The sequence below is a fragment of the Mobula birostris genome, chromosome 7 (genome assembly GCF_030028105.1).
Source record: "Mobula birostris isolate sMobBir1 chromosome 7, sMobBir1.hap1, whole genome shotgun sequence".
NCBI lineage: Eukaryota > Metazoa > Chordata > Chondrichthyes > Myliobatiformes > Myliobatidae > Mobula > Mobula birostris.
Window position 1 is genome coordinate 59,671,441 of NC_092376.1, and position 12,737 is coordinate 59,684,177.

Sequence of the window (12,737 nt, forward strand, 5' to 3'; positions counted from 1 at the left end):
CTGTCGTTTTTACTTGAAACCGGCGTTTTCAAAACTAGCCGCTGTAGTGTGGACGTAGCCTAAGAAACTTTCCTCATGCTCCATGTTTTATTCGTCAGCTGACTTATAATACAGAAGGAGCCCATTTGGCTCATGAAGTTTATACTAGCTCAGGGGTCGGCAACCGTTTTGCCTCTGGGCCGAATCGCATATTAATGAGCAGACAGTGGGCCAGATAAATGCCCTAAAATACTTGAAATATGGGAATTATCCATTTAAATACATCTAGTTATGTTTTGCATCAAATTAATGAATAACGCATGCTAGAAAATCATTTGTGTTTAACCAAGGATGCCAATTAGTAATCAAAGAACTCGGTATAGTTGCAATTTATTTCAATCATGGCATCTTTTGAATCTATTAAAAGGATACAAAGAATCTTTAAACATAAAACGTATGAACATGATGCATTGAATGGTGGTAATTAAGTATAATAAAAAAGAAAATTTTAATGCAAAGTCGATAAATCAACGTGAAACTTGATGCTGTTTGTTGCTTGAAAGCTTCTCAATATTGGGTGTCAGACTTGTTGCCAAGAGCAAGACATTATCCAGGTGGGCATCAGTCAATCTTGTTCTCAAATAGTTCTTGGTGTGCTTCATTTTTGAAAATAATTGCTCACACAGATAAGTGCTGCCAAACAATGATGCCATCTTTTTTGCATGGTCCACTAAGTTAGGATACTTCCCACTTGGATGAATATATTTTCTATAGAAGTCAAGCACTGACACATCTTCAGAATGAAATTTCGATCTCAATATGTCATCACACTGCATCCCAATCAAGTCCATTTGAAAAATTTCTGATGCAGTGTCCACTTCCACATCAAATGGAGTAGGAAAAAAACTTGAACTTATTTGCATGCAAGTGAAAATCAGCAAAACAAGATGAAAACTCTTTTCTCAATTCTTGGACCATATTCACAAAAATGCCTGGATCTTCTGCTTTATTTTTTTTGAAAAGTGGGAAAATGTGCACAATTTCCTTTTTGAAGCTGGTACTCCCACAATTTGCAGCTTTCTTTCCACTATGGTGAGTCTCGTAATGTTGCCTGATATTTGCCTCCTTCTTCACAGCAACATTTTCTAGGCAAATGAGACAAACTGGTTTCCCAGCTTGCTCGATGAAGATGTAATCTAGTGTCCAAGTGTCTTGGAAATTTTGGCATTCAGTGTCTACCTTCCTGCATTTTGCATTCATTGCCATTGGAATTTTTTTCTTTGATTTTATTTCGAAATGCAGGTTATTCAGCAAGTATCGTAGCACATGTAAATATCTGGATATTTAGCGTGGATTTCTTGTTAAAACACAGTGATGCTGTTTCTGTTTACAAATTTTAACGATCCCATCTGAAAACCTGCACGTGTACAGAGAGTATCTAATACATATTAATAAGTTAATCTGCCTTCCTGTCATTCGTATATACCAGAGTTTGGTTTGGAACAAAACGGAACCTGGGGCCAGTGTAACAAGACACCATGCATGTCCATCAGTGTGGTCCCGTGAAACACACAGAATAAGGAAAAATCGCTCGTGGGTCGGATAAGCATAATATCTCAATATTTGCTCGCGGGCCGGTACAAATACCTTGCGGGCTGTAGGTTGCCTACCCCTGTACTAGCTGACACATCAGCCTGAGCTTACGGGGTCCTAGAACACTACAGCCCATCTAGTCCATGCCGAACCGTTATTCCGCTCAGGCCTACTACCCCGTACCAGGCCACGGCCCTCTATATGCCTCCCATCCATGTATTTATCCGAACTTCTCTTAAATGTAGTAATTGATCCCGCATCCACCACTTCCACTGGCAGCTCATCCCACACTCTCACCACCCCGTGAGTGAAGTAGTTCCCCTTCAATATTTCACCCTTTATCTATGACTTCTGGTTGTAGTCTCACCCACCCTCAGTGGGAGAAGCCAGCTTGCATTTACCTTATACCAAATCACTCATGATTTGTTATATGTCTATCAAACAAGGCGGGAAGAGAAGATGGCGGCGCGATGTAGCGCACGCAGCTCTCCGGTGAAATATCATATCTGTTAAGTAGGGGCCGTGGACAATTCTGATTTGATGGAGACGGACGTGAGAAGCACGGAGGAACATCTGGAGAAATTTCTGAAATGCCGGGTTCGCTGCCGCTGCTATTGTGCAATCGAGAATCTCCAGAGGGAAGGCCCCAAAATCCCCGGCTTTGCCTGCTGCTGGCTACTGAGGCTGGGGTCGAAGCGTTCGGCAGAGATGGTGCTCAGTACTCGGTGTCGGAGGGCTGATCGGAGCTGGAAGTTTTCCGATGATTCAGAGTCGGACTGTGGTCGGGCGTGGCAGGGAGAGTTTTCTTCCTTCTCCAATGTGGAAGTGTGTGAAGTGTGGAACTTTAGAGAGACTTTGAAATTTTTTGCTGTGCCATGGCCTGTTCTTCATCAAGTTATGGTATTATTGCACTGTTGTAACTATATGTTATAATTATGTGGTTTTTGTCAGCTTTTCAGTCTTGGTCTGTCCTGTGTTTCTGTGATATCACACTGGAGGAATATTGTATCATTTCTTAATGCATGCATTACTAAATGACAATAAAAGAGGACTGCGTGTCCTCATAATCTAATCTAATCTAAATTCCTCATTCTCCTACGCTCCAGGGAATAAAAGCCTAGCTTGTCCAATTTTAACCTATAATTCAGGTCCTCGTATCCTGGCACCATCTTTGTAAATTTTCTCTGCACTCTTTCCTGTCCGTAGGTGACCGATGCAGAACACAATATTCTAACTTTGGCCTCACAACTTCAACATAACATCCCAACTCCTGTACTCATTGTTTTGAATTATGAAGACCAATGTAGCAAAAGCTCTCTTTGCAGCTCTATCTATCTGTGACACAGCGTTCAAGGAAGTAAGTCCCAGATCGCTCTGTTCCACCACACTCCTCAGTGCCCTATTCTTCACTATGCAAAGTGCAACACCTTGTAGGGTAATGTAATGGGCGACAGATGACACATATTGTTCCGACTAGAAACTGTTCTACATAATACACAAACACCATTGTTCAGTTCTTATGTTCACTTTAAGAGACGGGTTCTGACGTTATGACATCAGTGTTGGGTGACTGCTTTCATAGTGGAAGTAAAGGGCTGTGGCTTTTGTTAAACACACAAAATGACTGGCATGTTTTATTCACAAAATCCTACAACCTCACACTTGACTGCATTAAATTCCTTTGTCATCTTTCCGACCATTTTTCCAGCTGGTGCAGATCTCTCTGCAAGCTGTGATGGCCTTCCTTGCTGTCTATTATGCCCCCAATCTTGTTGTCATCCACAAATTTGCTGATCCAGTTTACCACATTATTTGAAGATTTATTATCAAAAGTGTGTATGCAGTATACAACTATGAGATTTTTCCCCCACAGACAGCCATAAAACAAAGAAACCTGTTCGAAGAAAAACATCAAACACCCCCCTCCACAAAAAAAACCACAAATCGTGCAAATGGCAACCAAAAAAAGAGCGAGAAAACACAGAATATAAAACACAAAATTGAAAGAGTACGGGCATAATTCAGATCGGCTCAGTGTTTGTTATTTGCAGGCTGCCCTGATTCAAAATGGCCCAAAGTACAAACAAACAAAAAAAAGGAGCAACCAGAAACCAGAAACACATCACGTCAACTACGGTGTCCAATCCACAAACTGTATCGGTTCAGCTCTGCACAAGAACTCTGGCACCATCCTCCAACAGCATCGAGGGGGAGAGAGACCATTCCATTGCAGGGTCCTTCCTCCGAGAGCAGCAAGAGAGAGAGAGTCACACGCAGACACCGTGATCTGGCAAAGCAAGTGAGAGGCTGGTGGATGGCGTAGAACACCCTCTCGCTTTCTGCGCTTGCCTCAATGATTTCAATCTTCCACGGTGCCTTAATGGGCAAGATTGGCGAGAAATGGAGTCGATCATGGGCTCGCACCCCATCTCCAAGCTTCTTGGCCTTCATTTGAACATCCCTCAGAGACGGCAAAGAGCCAGATCACTCAATCGGCCCTATAACTCACCACCAAAATGTAGATCACAGGCTCCACGGTCATTCCTTTTTTTACTCCTCAGTTCCACCCATATAGCCTCAGTAGATGAATGCTCCAGTCAGTCCTGTCTGAACACTGCCGGGACATTTCCTCTGTCAGTCCTGTCTGAACACTGCCGTGACATTTCCTCTGTCAGTCCTGTCTGAACACCGCCGTGACATTTCCTCTGTCCTGTCTGAACACTGCCATGACATTTCCTCTGTCCTGTCTGAACACTGCCGTGACATTTCCTCTGTCAGTCCTGTCTGAACACTGCCGTGACATTTCCTCTGTCAGTCCTGTCTGAACACTGCCGTGACATTTCCTCTGTCAGTCCTGTCTGAACACTGCCGTGACATTTCCTCTGTCAGTCCTGTATGAACACTGCCGTGACATTTCCTCTGTCCTGTCTGAACACTGCAGTGACATTTCCTCTGTCCTGTCTGAACACTGCCGTGACATTTCCTCTGTCAGTCCTGTCTGAACACTGCCGTGACATTTCCTCTGTCAGTCCTGTCTGAGCACTGCCGTGACATTTCCTCTGTCAGTCCTGTCTGAACACTGCCGTGACATTTCTTCTGACCAGTCCTGTCTGAACACTGCCGTGACATTTCCTCTGTCAGTCCTGTCTGAACACTGCCGTGACATTTCCTCTGACCAGTCCTGTCTGAACACTGCCGTGACATTTCCTCTGTCCTGTCTGAACACTGCCACGACATTTCCTCTGTCAGTCCTGTCTGAACACTGCCGTGACATTTCCTCTGTCAGTCCTGTCTGAACACTGCCGTGACATTTCCTCTGTCAGTCTTGTCTGAACACTGCCGTGACATTTCCTCTGACCAGTCCTGTCTGAACACTGCCGTGACATTTCCTCTGTCAGTCCTGTCTGAACACTGCCGTGACATTTCGTCTGACCAGTCCTGTCTGAAAACTGCCGTGACATTTCCTCTGTCCTGTCTGAACACTGCCGTGACATTTCCTCTGTCAGTCCTGTCTGAACACTGCCGTGACATTTCGTCTGACCAGTCCTGTCTAAACACTGCTGTGACATTTCCTCTGTCAGTCCTGTCTGAACACTGCCGTGTCATTTCCTCTGACCAGTCCTGTCTGAACACTGCCGTGACATTTCCTCTGTCAGTCCTGTCTGAACACTGCCGTGACATTTCGTCTGACCAGTCCTGTCTGAACACTGCCGTGACATTTCCTCTGTCAGTCCTGTCTGAACACTGCCGTGACATTTCCTCTGTCAGTCCTGTCTGAACACTGCCGTGACATTTCGTCTGACCAGTCCTGTCTGAACACTGCCGTGACATTTCCTCTGTCAGTCCTGTCTGAACACTGCCGTGACATTTCCTCTGTCAGTCCTGTCTGAACACTGCCATGACATTTCCTCTGACCAGTCTGAACACTGCCGTGACATTTCCTCTGTCCTGTCTGAACACTGCCGTGACATTTCCTCTGTCAGTCCTGTCTGAACACTGCCATGACATTTCCTCTGACCAGTCTGAACACTGACGTGACATTTCCTCTGTCCTGTCTGAACACTGCCGTGACATTTCCTCTGTCAGTCCTGTCTGAACACTGCCATGACATTTCCTCTGACCAGTCTGAACACTGACCTGACATTTCCTCTGTCCTGTCTGAACACTGCTGTGACATTTCCTCTGTCCTGTCTGAGCACTGCCGTGACATTTCCTCTGTCCTGTCTGAACACTGCCGTGACATTTCCTCTGACCAGTCCTGTCTGAACACTGTCGTGATATTTCCTCTGTCAGTCCTGTCTGAACACTGCCGTGACATTTCCTCTGACCAGTCTGAACACTGCCGTGACATTTCCTCTGTCAGTCTTGTCTGAACACTGCCGTGACATTTCCTCTGTCCTGTCTGAACACTGCCGTGACATTTCCTCTGACCAGTCCTGTCTGAACACTGCCGTGACATTTCCTCTGTCCTGTCTGAACACTGCTGTGACATTTCCTCTGACCAGTCCTGTCTGAACACTGCTGTGACATTTCCTCTGACCAGTCCTGTCTGAACACTGCCGTGACATTTCCTCTGACCAGTAATGCCACAACTCCTTCCTTAATACCTTCCCCTCTGTCATGTGTAACATGACAAAACTCCAGGACGGGGGCCAGTTTAGACTTTCCTGCGATCAAGTCTCACTAATGGCTACAATATCGTAATTCCATATGCTGATGCATTCTATAAGATCATCTTAACTTACCTACAATACTGTTTGCATTGAAGTAAATGCAACTCAGGACATTAGTCCCACCATGCTCAATCATTTGATTCCTGTCTTTGTAAATAAGCTTAATATTTACTTTCCCCACAACCAGTCCAGCATCTGCCCTGGATTTCTGGGTCCCATCCCCCTGCAACTCTAAAATCCCCTGTGCAGCATTAGCAAACCTTCCCACAAGGAAGTTGCCCCCCACCAGTTCTGGTGCCAACATCCCACTTGTACAGATCCCATCTACCCAGGAAGAGAGCTCAATGATCCACAAATCTGAAGCTGTCCCTCCTGCACCACCTCCTTAGCCACATGAATGGGCTCACTAACACGTGGCAGTCCTGAGATCACTACTCTGGAGGTCCTGACCTTTAACTTAGCACCTTACTCCCTGACCTCACTTTGCAGGACCTTGTCACCCTTTGTGCTTATGTCATTGGTACCAATTTGGACCACGACTTCTGGCAGCTCACCCTCTCTCTCAGTAAGGCTACGAACTCAATCTGAGATGTCTCTGACTTCAGTACGTTTGTGTTCCTGCGTATTGCCCTCCTGGCTCTCTCGACATTTAACTCCCCTCCCTCTTTCTAGTACCATCTGCCTCTATCTTTTTCATCTGCTTCCATCTATCAACCACCTGCCCCTTTCTGCCATCTGCACCCCATCCCCTCTCCCAGCTGGCTCCATCTGTCTTCATTCCTCCTGAAACACTTCCCTGCCTCAGACACTGCTCAACGCACTGAGTTCCTCTTGCAGATTGTTTCTTCCTCCAGACGACAGCATCTGCAATCTTTTGTGTCTATCAGAAATCAAGGTGATTAGCCACGGCTTCCACCGAACACAAAAACCCTATCAAAAGCTAACAGGCTGGAGACATAAACATTTCTCTGTTAATGAATGAAGGTATGCCTTAACTGGCACTAAGTAGCTTAAAGAGGAGTTAGTCGCTCACAAAATGTGACCGGCACTTGGGCAGCACAGTAACATTGTTGTTGGCTGATAGCATGTCAATTGGAGTCACAGCACTGGACAACCAAACATAGATTTTTCATACCTAACAATTCCTGTATCTTTTATCCAGTACAATTGAAATTAGGCAGTCCTCTTTCCTCCGGTCCATAACTATATTACATTTAAAATTAAATTAATTTTTGATTAGTTAATGTTGGATTTTAAAAAAGATGAGCATGAGAGAGAGTTAACTATCCTTTTGAATTAAGGAATGGAAGGAATGGTTTAGAAATGGTGAGTGGTTGGGGTGAATACAATATGTAGCTCAGGCTGTGCTGAGGGATACAGTGAAACTTAGAGCAGTTGCTGCAAAGGATTCATGGGCAAAAGCCACGGCTTAGAGTTCCCCCAATATTCTATAACGAGGGGCTGGAATTCATATAAAACATCCTTGGGTTAGCCATTTACGGAAGATAAGTGAAAGAAAAATTATGTCAATGTGAATTAGTGTGAATGGCAAATAGATTTCTCAGTAAGTAGATTTAAATATTTTATACTGTGGTTGATGACGCATGAACGTCCTTCATTATATAGTACAGATTTGAAGAGTAAAGTTTATACTTGAAAATAAGATAATTATCCTACAATCACATCTCTTCCAGGTAACCTTTGGTCTTTTTGTTATCTAATTTCTCCTCCCCTCAGAATTTACTGTGCATCTTAAAACTTGCTTTATCTCCCGACTATTTCGTGTTTGATGAAGTATCACTGACATGAGATGCTCTATGTGCTGTGAATGTTTTATTTCAGACTCCCAGCATTTTGATTTTGTGTAAGAGGGGAAAGATGAAGGTTTGGACACCATGATGCAGGGATGAACAGAGAGAGATTAAAGAGCTATAGGTAGCCCTTAAAACAGTCCCCCAAAGGCTATGGGTAAAAATGTGCAAAGCAACCATAACCAAAATTCAAACCTAGGCTGTGAAAGGAAGCACAAAGACCTTGTGCACTGTCAAATTCAGCAAAGATATCCTCAACTGTTGTATCCTACCACAGTCATAGAGCATGGAAACAGGGTTCTTAGACCCACTGATCCATAGCAGTCAGCATTCCCATCAAAACTAGTCCTATTTGCCCAAGTTTAGTCCAAGTAACTCTAAAACTTTCCCACCTATGTACTTTGCCTGTCCCAGTTACCTTTTAAATTTCATTGATGTACTGCCTCAATCACTTCCTCTTGCAGCTCATTCCATACACTTTGGGTGTAAAAGATGCCCCTCAAGTTCCTATGAAATCTCTCCCCATTGTACCTTAAGTCTGCTTCCTCTAGTTCTTGATTTCCCCCAACCCTGGAAGAAAGACTAGCTAGGACCTGATGAATGACAGTCAGAAACTGTCAAAGTGGTGCAAGATCTCTGCTATCTACAGTTTCCATCAGCAGCTTGGTTGAAGGGAAGAGGAGGCAAATATAAAATATCTAAATTTTCCGCTGTGTAAAATGTGGTGAATACAAGAAGCATTCAAAGAGGGAATGTTAAGTGTTTGGGCAAGAAGATGGCTGATGGAATAGTAAGGGGAAATGCAAAATGATCTACTTTGATTGGGAAAATGGAAAGAAATGGATCTGATCAATCTCAAATGTTAGGATTTAGAAGAATTTTAAGTTCCCTGTACATTTTTCAGGTGCAGCACCCAATTAGAAAAGCAGATTGATACAAAAGCCTTCATTGAAAGAGGATTAGAGTACAAAAAGAAAGATTGGAAAACAAATAGAACTGCAGGTGCTGGAATTGAGGCATTAACAGACATATTAGAAGAACTCAGCCAGTCAAGTGAGATTTGTTGTAAAGAGAAGCCAGTAAATATTCCAGGTCAGGGAGACACAAGGTACTGCAGATGCTGGAAATTGGAGCAAAAAAAAAACAAATTGCCGGAGGGACTAAATGGTTCAAGGCAGCATCTGTGGAGGGAAATGAACAGTCGATTTTTTGGGTCGAGATCCTACAGGAACCCTTCTTCAGAACTGGGAAGGAGGTAAGTAGGAGGTTTATAGTTTTCAAAACCAGATTAGGGTGTTGAGTGAGGTGTAAGACCAAAGACAGAGATTGGATGGAATGGAGATTGGTTAAGATTCATCAGGTGATAGGGAGAATGAGTACTTACAGTTAACAAGGCATTTTAAAGAAACCAGGTGAAAAAGGGACAGGAGCATGATAGGGAAATGATGAGGTGCAGCTGCACTTGAATTTGGAAAATTCAATGTTCATTCAAAGTGCCAGATAGTTCAAATGGTTCAATTTAATATCAAAGACAGTACACAGCCTGAAATTCTTACTCTTCACAGATATCCACAAAACAAGAACTCCAAAGAATGAATGATAGTTGCATCAGAACCCCAAAGCCCCCTCCCCCTCCCATCCAAGAGCAGCAGCATCAATCCTCCCCTCCCCCCCTTGCATCAGCAGAAGCAATGATCCCTCACACCCCCACCATGTAAACAATAGCTAAAGTCTTGAGGGAGACATTGAACTAGATGTTTTTCTAGTTTATGTTGGCCCTCATATTGACAGTGGAAGAGGCCACAGGTCAGAATGGGAGTGTGATACAAAAAATAAAGTGACAGGAAACTAAAGACCGCCCATGAAGATGTTGCTGGCTAGTCTATCTGCTGATATGCAGACAGAGAGATCCAAAAAAGCTAAATGAAGTGTCAAAGACAGACAGTGAATGTGAAAGCAGGACCAACTGATTGCAAAACTGTTTAAATTTTCAGTATATGCAGCAGTACAGCCATTAACACATTGAAGAAAGAGTTGGGAGAGTGGTCCCAAATAAGCCTGCAGCCAGGAGTGTTCCACATATCAAACAATAAAGATAGATGCAGATCTGGCACACGCAAGTTTCCATGGCAAATCTGGAGAAGTAGAATCGAAGGAGAAGTCCTTGAGCATAAGGACAAGTTCCACCAATTAAGTGTGTTGATGGAGGAAAACTAGTTGGGCCATCATTTAAGGAAGAAACAAAGGGCCCTCAGACCTTACTGATGCACGATGGGGGTGTGAAGGGAATAAATATCCATGATGATAAGACCATAATGTTACATGCTCAAGGAGATCTGTTTTTTTTAGTGAGAATGATGTAATGGTCTTCTGGAGGTCACCTGATGAGATTTTCCCACCGATGTGAGGTCACGTGATGACATGTGCCCCATGACTACATAAGGGTCGACTCAGGTGACGCAGTAGTTTGTAGATTTCCTGGTGGAATGTGTTGTGCCTCCGTTTCTGTTGTGTTTGTTTTTGTGATGCAGTTTCATTTTTAAAATGGTTGTGCATTCTGTTGAAAGATTCCATATTATTTGGACTGGAAATTTGTGGCTGGATGTGCCAAGTTACTCAATTCCAACAGTTGAAGGTAAAGTGAAGAATTTATCAAAGGATCGAGAGAAGTCGGCATCGTTTGGCAGTTTAATAAAGAATCGACCTTATTGAGTCTTCATTGGAGGAGTACCTGCATCGAGATAACTCTTGCCAGAAAGAGCAAGGAGTTCAGGCAAAAAGGTGCTCTCTCTCTCTCTAAAGGAATTTAAGGTCAGTTGATTTAAACTGTTTATTTTCGGCATCGTGAATCCTGTGGACAGAACCAGCAGTAAAGTTGCGTCTGTGAAGAAATCCTTCTCCAGAGAAGTCTCTCCCAATTGAATGTGTAAAACTGTTGGACTTTCAAAGTTATCGCTTTAAGAACTATATCTGACTGTATCGCTTTAAGAAATGTTTTCGCATTTAATGCTTTAAGAACCAGAGCCGAGTGGCAAGTTGGTGAATGGCTGCATATCTGTTAACTTCCGGTTAAAGTTTTCCTTTTTTTTTCCCCCTTATTGTTTATACGTGTTTAATAAATGTTTGGTTGTTTTTATATAACCTGTCGCGATTGATATTCATTGTTGCCGTTTACGTAACATAATTTATGGGGGCTCGTCCGGGATATGTTCTGATTTTGAGTTTACGTGCTGGTAATTGCCATTTTGGTTTTGGAAAAGGGGAATACCCGATTTTTTTTGGTTTGATTGGTGTGTGTGTTGTATTCAGCAACAATGGATATTGACGGGTTTTTGAAGGCGCCTGACTCGGGATTCTTAGAGATACTGGAGCTTCGCAATCACTAATATTAGACAGTGTGCTAAGGTTTAGTGATGAGTCTGACATTGCTGAGGTAAATTATATAAGAGGAGTAGGGAGTGCCCTTATGCCAGTACATTTACATAGAGTAAATTTAAGGTCAGGATTAGTTACAGCGGTTGTTAAAGTAGGACTACAATGCAGTTTACCTGTGAATGATGTTTCTCTTTTGTTAGGGAATGATTTAGCAGGTGGACAAGTTTTTCCTGAAGTGCATTTGACAATCAATTCAAATTCTGAGGAGCCACAGAGGGATTCTAACACAGATTCTTCCTGTGTTGTAACAAGAGCTATGGCTAAAAAAACTGATGTAAAGGATGAGGTTGTTACTCATGACAGTTCAAATCAAGATTCGAATTTTGAGGATATATCAGAAACTTTCTTGCCTACCTTATTTGATCAGGATTCTGGTGGTAAGTCTGATCAGGAAGATTTGTCTTTATCTCAGAAGGAGATAATAGCAGAGCAGGGTAGGGATCCTGAGATAGTTAAATTAAAAGAACAAGCTCTTCCAGATAGTGAAATTGGAAAAGTACAAGTTGGATATTATTTTGAGAAGGGGGTATTAATGAGAAAGTGGAGATCGCCTACCATTCCTGCTAGTGAGGAATGGGAAGTTAATCATCAGGTTGTTGCTCCTAAAATTTACCGAAATGAGATTTTGACTATGGCTCATGGTATTCCTTTGGGCGGTCATTTAGGGGTAAAGAAAACTATGAACAAAGTTTCTAAACATTTTTATTAGCCTAGTTTAAGACAAGATGTGGCGACATCTTGTAGAACGTGTCATACATGTCAAATTGTGGGTAAACCTAATCAGGTTACTCCAGTGGCCCCACTGCAACCAATTCCAGTATTTGGTGAGCCGTTCTCAAAAATCATTGTAGACTGTGTAGGTCCTTTGCCAAAATCTAAAACTGGACATCAATATTTATTAACTATTATGTGCACAGCGTCTAGGTTTCCAGAGGCAGTCCCTCTTAGGAATATAACAGCCAAAACTGTGACAAAGGCTCTTATAAAATTCTTTACTTATTTTGGGTTACCTAAGGAAATACAATCAGATCAAGGTAGTAATTTTATGTCAGGGTTGTTTCAGCAGATAGTTTATAAACTGGGGGGAAACAGACTATTTCGTCAGCCTATCATCCAGAATCACAAGGAGCCTTGGAGAGATTTCATTCTACACTGAAAACTATGATTAGGACATATTGTGTGGAAAATGAAAAGGACTGGGATGAAGGTATACATTTACTACTTTTTGCAGTAAGGGAGGCAGTAC

At 42.9% G+C, this 12,737-nt stretch overlaps 1 protein-coding gene across 1 annotated transcript in view; it reads right to left on the minus strand.

The window, feature by feature from the left end:
- Positions 1-4,189, minus strand: part of rpl31 (ribosomal protein L31) — a 179,165-nt gene extending 174,976 nt beyond the window's left edge. The window contains exon 1 of the mRNA XM_072263267.1: positions 4,186-4,189. The gene's annotated coding sequence lies outside the window, so the exon portion shown is untranslated. The remainder of the gene's footprint in view (positions 1-4,185) is intronic.
- Between the last annotated feature and the right edge of the window lie 8,548 nt (positions 4,190-12,737).